Genomic DNA, 8,682 nt, shown 5'->3' with positions numbered 1-8,682 from the left:
GCCCCCTTCTTTAGTTTCTTTCATCAATGTTTTGTAATTTTCATTGTAGAGATAATTTGTTCCCATGGTAAAATTAATCCCAAGGGGTGGGTGTTTTTGGTAGTTGTAGCTATTGTGAATGGAATTGCTTTGATTTCCTTCTCAGCAGTTTCATTATTGGTATATAAAAAGCTACTGATTTTTGTATGTTGATCATCCTGTGACCCTACTGAATTTATTGGTTATAACAGTATTTTTATTGTTGTTAATGTCTTTAGGTTTCTGTTTATAAAATTATGTCACCAGCAAACAGGGATAATTTGACTTTCTCATTTCCTGTTTGGATACCCTTTATTTCTATTACCTTCTTGATTTGGCTGAGACTTATAATTCTATTTTGAATAAAAATGGTGAAAGTGGATGTACTTGTCTTGTTCCTGATCTTAGAGAAAGAAACTAGCTTTTCCTCATTTGGTCTGTGGTTTATCATATACCACCCTTTTGTCTTGAGGTACATTCCTTTCATACCTAATTTTTTAAGGGTTTTTTTCTTGATGTTATGTTGAAATTGATAGAATGCCTGTTCTGTACCTTTATGAGAAGCCCATATGGTTTTTGTCCTTCATTGTGTTGATGTGATGTATTATGTTTTTTTAGTTTGCATATGTTGACCCCCCTATGCATCTCTGGAATAAATCCAATTTGATCATGGTGTCTAATATTTTTTTTTGTAGTTATAAAAGTTTTAATTATAAAAGTAAGCCATGGAAGACAGGCCAATGTTCACCAATAAAGGATTAGTTAATAAATTATGGTACAACCAAGTAGCTACTAAACACTAAGTTTTGAAAGAATTTAAAAGCATAAAAAAATGTTCATAGTACATGGGGAAAAATGGGTTAGAGAAAGAGGACTGTATATACATTTTGATCTCATGAGTGGAAGTGAGAAATACAGAAGCCCAGAAAGACATACAACAAAATGTTAATATTGATTATCCCTGGAAGTTTATTATAAGTGATTTTTGGCTTTTCACTTTTTGGCTTCACAGGTATTTGTTATAGTAAGCATGTATTGCTTTCATAACTGAAGAAAAACAATAAATAGTATTTTTTGGGGAAAAACAGAAGATACAAAAATCTAAAGTTATACTTCTTCATTCTCCCAATTCTTTAATAATCAAGGTATATATGTGTGAAAAAAGAAAACATCTAGGCAGGCTCTTTTATCTAATAATAAAAATGTTTATCAACTATAAAATGGGTAGAAATATTGCTTTATTGGAGAAACATCCAAATTACTTTCATGTTTGTTATAAAGTCCTAACAAGCATCCAAGAAGAAAATATACAGTTTCCATAGGAATAAAAACAAACAAAATGGGATGGTGACCGTCCCAAATGATATTTCCTAAAAAAAAAAAAAAAAAAAAAAAGGTAATGTTTAACCTATCTTTTGTTGAGGAAAGTAAGTAAACTGCACACATCATAAATAAGATTTTCTTACTTTACAAGAAAGAAGAACAGCAATCTTGGTTTTGAGGCATATTAAATACAAAATCCACTCTCTGACCAAGACGAGGGGGAAAATCATTCTTCAAATTTCAGTTCTCATGCAATAAAATCCAAAGGTCTGTTGAAGCCACCTTTTCTATTCATGTACTGCCTGTGCTTCCTCTTCTGAGACACATTTATGGCATAGGCATTGACAGAGCCATCTACCTTCTTCCCTTTTGTTGAGTCAAAAGAGGCAAATCCCATGAACTTCATCATTTCAATTTCTTCCTCTGTTTTGCCCTCTAAGTCTTCCTCGGTAATCTGACGTTCTTTGCTCTTTGTTTCTTTTTTTTTTAATTTTTTATTGTTGGTTGTTCAAAACATTACATAGTTCTTGATATATCATATTTCATACTTTGATTCAAGTGGGTTATGAACTCCCACCTTCACCCCATACACAGATTGCAGAATCACATCAGTTACACATCCATTGATTTACATATTGCCACACTAGTGTCTGTTGTATTCTGCTGCCTTTCCTATCCTCTACTATCCCCCCTCCCCTCCCCTCCCCTCCCCTCTTCTCTCTCTACCCCCTCTACTGTCATTCATTTCTCCCCCTTGTATTATTTTCCCCTTTCCCCTCACTTCCTCTTGTATGAAATTTTGTATAACCCTGAGGGTCTCCTTCCATTTCCATGCAATTTCCCTTCTCTTTCCCTTTCCCTCCCACCTCTCATCCCTGTTTAATGTTAATCTTCTTCTCATGTTTCTTTCTTTTCCTCATCTCTTCTTTCTTTTAGTCGAGAAGGGGAAGGAGATGTGGATCCATGTCGTCTTGGGGATCAGGAGCGCCTTCGGTGTGGGGATCTCGAAGGGCTCCTTTTTGGATCTCTTCCTTCTCTCTCCCGGGAAGTGGACCGGGACCGCCTACGTTCCCTCCGTGGGGATTGGCTTCGGCTGCGACCCATTCGGAGTCCAACTCCTCCTCACACCAAGTGTCTAATATTTTTGATGTGCCATCAGATTAGACTTGATAGTATTTTGAGAATTTTTTGCATCTAGGGATATCAGGGATATTGGTCTGTAGTTTTCCCTTCCTTTCTTCTTTCCCTTGCCCTTGTCTGGTTATGATATCAGGAAAATTCTGGCCTTTTAAAATGAGTTTGGAAAGCCTTCTTCTATATCAATTCTTGGGACTAGTTTAAGGAAAACATGTTATTTCTTCTTTAAAAGTTTTGTTAAAATTCAGCAGTGAAGCCCTCAGTGTTGGGCTTTTCTTTGTTGGGGGATTTTTAAAAATTATTCAATACTGTAACTTGTTAATTGGTCTGTTTAGATTTCCTATGTGTTTCAGGTTCAAAATAAGGTTATGTGTTCACAGACTTATCTATTTCTTCTAGGTTTTCCAACTTGTTTTCATATAGCTGTTTATAATTGTTCCTGATGATCCTTTGTATTTCTGTGATAACAGCTGTAAGCTCATTTTTTTTATTTCTAATTTTGACTCTTCTCACTCTGTTGTCTAGCTAAAGGTTTTTATTAATTTTGTCTTTTATAAGCCCATCTTTTCATTTCCTTGACTTTTGTAGTTTTTTTGGTCTCTACTTATTCTCTGCTCTATATTCTTTCCCTTGACTAATTTTGGGTTTGTTTTGTTCTTTTCTAATTCTTTGAGTTGTCTTATTAGGTTATTTATTTGAAATCTTTCTGTTTTTTTGATGTAGGCAGTTATAGCTGTGAATTTTCCTGTGTTTCCTGCTGTATCCCATATGTTTTGGGTATGTTGTATTTTTATTTTCATTTGTCTCAAGACATTTTTAAATTTCTCTTTTGACTTTTTAATCGATTCATTGATCATTTAAGAGTATGTTGTTTAATTGACATTTATTTTTATTATTACTTCAGTTCTGCTTGTTGATTGTTGGTTTTATTCATTGAGGCTGGAGAAGATACATACTATGATTTCTATTTCTAAGAAGTGAGTTGAGCCATATTTTATGGCCTAACATGGAGTGTATCCTATGGATGTTCCATGGGCTGAGAAGAATGTGTATTCTGCAACCACTGAAAGCAGTGTTCTGTACATGTCTTTGTGGTCCTTTGGGTTATAGTATGATTTAAGTCTCATGTGTCTTCATTTTTTTTTTTTTTTGATCTGGATGATCATCCACAGATGAAACTGGGGTTTCAAAGTCTCCAACTGTTATTGTGTTAGTCTCTCTCTTTAGATATAATAATGTTGGCTCTATATAATTTTGTGCTCTGGCACTGGATTTATATATATTTACAAATGTTATCTTCCCTTGTTAAATTGATCCCTTTATATACACACTTTTTCTTTATAGCTTTTGGCTTAAAGTCTGTTATCTAAGCATAGTGATTCTTGCTTATTTTTGGTTTCTTTGTGTGAAATATCTTTTCCCATCCCTGTACTTTCAGTCTAAATGTGTCTTTAGTGGTGAAGTGAATTTTCTATAGGCAGCATATCAATGGGTCTTTTTATTTTCTTTGTTCAAATCCATTCAGCCAGCCTGAATATTTTAGTGAAGGAATTTAATATGTTTATATTGAAAGTTATTATGGATAAATACGTATTTGTTAAATGTCTTTGGTTGTTTTGTATAAGGTTTAATCCTTTTTCTCTTTTGTGTACATTCTCTTCTAATGAGTTTTATCCTTTTTTGTGTTTTCATAATTGTAGTTATTGTCCTTTTGCTTCCAGTGTAAGACTCCTGTAAGTATTCCTTGTAGGACCAGACTGGTGATGAATTCCTTCAGGCTTTGCTTGTCTTGGAAAGACTATTTTCCTTCATTTCTGAAGGATAGCTTTGCTGAATATAATATTCTAGTTTGGCAGTTTCTTTCGTTCAGGGTTTTGAGTATGTCATCCTATTCTCTCTGGCCTGTAAGGTTTGTGCTGAGGAGTCTGCCATTAATCTAATGGGGGATTCCCTTAATGGGACTTGACACTCTTTTCTTGCTGTTTTTAGAATACTTTATTTTGTATCTTTGACAATTTGACTATAATATACATGAGAGAGAATCTTTTATTGTTGACTCTATTAAGGGGTCCTTTGAGCTTTTTGAATCTGATGTTCATATCTTTTCTAGGATTTATAATATTTTTATTAAATTCATTAAATAAGTTTTTTTTTTCTTCTACTGGATTTAGTTGCTGTAAAGGCTGTCAAATCTATTCTTAAATTTCATTTCATGGGGGTTTTTAGCTCCAAGATTTGTTCTTTCTTATGATCTCTTTACTGGATTTCTCATTTAGATCATGATTTCTCTTTCTAATTCCATTGAATTATCTGTCTGTATTGGATCTCACTGAATTTCTTGAAAGTCATTGAATTCCTTTTCGTTCAATTTGTGGATTTCCTTTTCTCTGTCGTCTACTGCTGGAACGTTATCCAGCCTCTTTAGATAACCCTGTTTTTCATGCTGCTGATGTGATGTTCCTCTGTTGATATTGGTGAGTCTGGCAGATCACTTCCCTCTACCAATTTCTAAATTTGGCTTTTGTAATAAAAGACAGCCTGACAATATGGTCTGGGGTATCATTTGGTATCATTGGGCTACCTGGGCTTTGGTTCTAGGCCAGTGCTTTAGTGTGGTGTCTGTGAGGCTTCTTCATCTGTAACTGATGGCAGAGATGCCTGTGAGTGTGTCAGTGGTATGTAGGGGTCCTGGGACTAGCCAGCCATCTGGGATGCAGCTCTCATAGATGAGCAGTTTTATTAATGGCTCTAGGCATGGTACCTCCTATTGTGGGTGTTAGATAGCTGTCATTTTCTGTATTCCATTCTGGTGGGGCTGCTCTGGCTGGCACATGAGGGTGAGCTGTGGCTGGTGTGGCAGAGTAGGTAAGACTCCCCTCAGTTCCTGAGGACTCTTTAGGGAAAGGATGGAACTACTCTGATGAGCCCAGATAGGTCCAGTGTAGCATGTTTGGCGTGAGGTTCTATCAAAGTCCAAGGGCCAAATGGTGTTAGACCACAGTGGAGGGCCCAGACTGGGGAACCCATCAGTGTCTGAAGGCTTTGTGGTGACTGTGGGTCATCTGGGGCCTAACTGTTCAGGTTGTGCTGCTCAGCAGCTTCATAGGGCTGGTGATTGGTGGGTGGGATCACTTGTCTTCCTCTTAGGCTAGGCTAAGCCACTCGGGGCAGGCTGCTCAAACTGCTACCTAACATCAGAGGTTAGTGGGTATTATGGTTGAGATATTAGGTGTTCCCCCAAAGCTGTGTGTAAGATAATGCAAGAAGTGTTAGAGGCAAAATTATTAGGTTATAAGGGTCTTAACCCAATCAGCGAATTAATCCCCAGATAAGGATTAACTATTTGGTAACTGTAGGCAACTAGGGTGTGGCTAGAAGAGGTGGGTCCCTGGGAGTGTGCCTTTGGGATGGAGATATATATATATATATATATATACACACACACACACATATATGTGTACACGTGTGTACATATATATTGTCCTTGGTGACAGAGCTCTCTCTCTGCTTCCTGGTGTGATGTCTTGAGCTGCTTCCCTCCACCACATTCTTCCACCTTGATGTTCAGCTTTATTTTGAGTCCCAAGGAATGGAGTCATCTGTCTATGGATTGAACTCTCTGAAACCACAAGCCCCAGAATAAACTTTTCCTCCTCTAAAATTGTTCTTGTCAGGTCTTTTGGTCACAGCAGCAAAAAAAAAAAAAAAAAAAAAGGCCTGACTAAGACAGTAGGGGAAACCTGCCTGGCGGCTGCCTGGGGACCTTAACATGCCAGACTGCTCAGGACAGGCTGCTCAGCTGCTTTCTGGGGTCATGTGTGGTGGGGTGATGCCACCTGGCTGGTTTGTAGAGCTGGATCAGCAAGGTTGCTGTGACAGCTGCTTGGTGGCTTGAAAGGAGCCTCTGTCGTAGGGTCTCAAGGTGACTGTGTGGCAAGAGCCTGCATGGGAGCCGTCAACAATGGCTATTTTTCCAGGGCAATGAAGTGGTGTGTGGTAACCTGGAAGCTGCTCAAACTGACCTTGGGGCCAGTGAGGGCTGCATGGTTCTTCAGCAGCAGATACCTCTGGTGTTTATGGTATGCAGAGGAATCTCTGGGACTTCCTGCTGATGTTTTCCCTGCTGAGCCACACAAGTATCTGTTCAGGGTTGAAGAGGAGAAAGGGGATCATAGCTATTGTATGCTTAGTTCCTTTCTTTATGAAGCCATCATGAATCTTGGTGCTCTGAGACATCTCTGCCACACCCCTTTGCACTCTGAAGCTCTCCTTTCAATACTCCAGCGAAATAGCTGATTTTCTTTTTTTTTCTTTCAGCCCTTTTATGTGAAGGGAAACATTCCGGGCTCCTTCGCTTAGCCATCTTGCTGACTTCTATGAGTTTTTCTCATGGTCTCCTGTGCCAGATGTTCTCTTGCCCTCCTTTGCATTCGTGATACTTTCTCTCATTTTAAACCTGCCTTGTATGTCACTATTTTTTCCCATTTAACAAAGTTTGCTATGTATTAACATATCAAATAATTTAGGAATGAAGGTTTAATTCTTAGGATTGTCATACCTGCTGTTATTTGAATATGTCCTCTCAAAAGGGCATGTGTTGGAAGCTTAATCTCCAAGCTCATGTTAATTATATTTTGAGGTGGCCATTGGGAGATAATTAGGATTAGGTGAGGTCTTACAAGAGTGGGCCTCCTAAGACAGCACCAGGGGCTCTATAAAAATAGGGAGAAAGACTCAGTGCTTGCCCTGAGTATCATTATGTAATACCCTCTGTCATGTCATACAGCAGAATGAAGCCTTTACTCAGTGCCAAGATGCTGATGGTGTCAGATTCTTGGCCATCTTAGCCTCCAGAATCATGAGCCAAATAAACCTCTGTTCTTTATAAATTACCCAGACTCTGGTATTGTTGTTGTAACAGAAAGCACGCTAAGATAATGCACTATACGTTTCATTAAATTAAAAAAATAAGAAATTAAAATATGAATATAAACAATTATTTTAGGATTTAAAACAGTAAAGTTCTTTCAAATACTTTACCCCTTTCCTTTCTCTCTCCTACTAAGGATTGAGCTTGGGGTGCTTTACCACAAAGCTATATCTGTAGTCCTTTTTATCTTTTATTTTGAGACAGGGTTTCAAAAATTGTCAGGGCTATCCTCCTACTTCTGATCCTCCTGCCTCAGACTCCTGAGTAGCTGGAATTAGGTGCCTGTACCACCATGCCTGGCTCAGTCCTTATTTTCAAAGCTATTGAATGAAAAACTTGGAATAGAGAAAGAGATAAAGGAAAATATACTGGCTTTTTTTCTTAAAATTCAAGTAACTAGTAAACTAGTAACTGTAGTAAAATTGTTGGTTACAAAATGTATTGTATTATGGACAAGATGCTGTACTATGTTCTGATATTGTCAAAATAATTCATGGAGTTGATTTATAATTTAAACATTTTAAATATACTCTTCATATATACATTTTCTTAAAATCTTAATGTTTATTCAGCTTATTCTATATGAGGATATTTTAATCCTTTATAAATATATACAGATCCCCAGGAACAGACTCTGAATTCGGCAGCATCAACTCAAATTTCAGATCCGTGACAGAATTATGCTAGTAATTATGAGATGTGCTTTCTTTGGGTTTATAGACTTATTACACAAATGTAAGATGCATAATGAGGTATGATATTTTCCCCCTTTTTTGTTTTTAAAAAAAGAATAAAAAAATTCTGTTCAGAATGACAGACTGGATTATTCTAGATAGTCTGATACTATTGTCTCTGCTTTGGTTAGCTTATATTGTTCTCCTAAGAATGCATTTACAAACTTTAAAGTCACATTTATCCTTCAGCATTAAGGATAAGAAAATGACTATACTCGCAGTGAAAGGAAATGTTTTTAAAATTCTGAGACAATTCCTAAATTCGTAAACTTAAGGAATGTTTTCACAGAAAGGGTGACATTGCACCAAGGGAATTTATGTGAATGGAAAAAACAGTGTTTTTATTCTTAAGGTTTTTATGACCTAAAGGGAGATAAAGAAAAGCTGTGACTGTCATGGAAACTCTAAACTGCATTTTCCTGCAGCATTTCTCCTTTGCACTTTTCTGGACTGAGGAATATTAAATGTGAGTAATAATTATTTTAAAAGCTCCCATTTGAAGGAGCATTAGCATTAAGGAAAATACCAACATATTACTTC

General features: G+C 36.9%; 1 pseudogene; it reads right to left on the bottom strand.

The window, feature by feature from the left end:
* Positions 1 to 1,554: 1,554 nt before the first annotated feature.
* On the bottom strand, positions 1,555 to 2,448 carry LOC114103626 (U4/U6.U5 small nuclear ribonucleoprotein 27 kDa protein-like; annotated as a pseudogene).
* Positions 2,449 to 8,682: the final 6,234 nt, after the last annotated feature.

Source organism: Marmota flaviventris, chromosome 5 (assembly GCF_047511675.1).
Source record: "Marmota flaviventris isolate mMarFla1 chromosome 5, mMarFla1.hap1, whole genome shotgun sequence".
Classification (NCBI taxonomy): Eukaryota; Metazoa; Chordata; class Mammalia; order Rodentia; family Sciuridae; genus Marmota; species Marmota flaviventris.
This window is presented reverse-complemented; position numbering and strand designations above follow the sequence as displayed.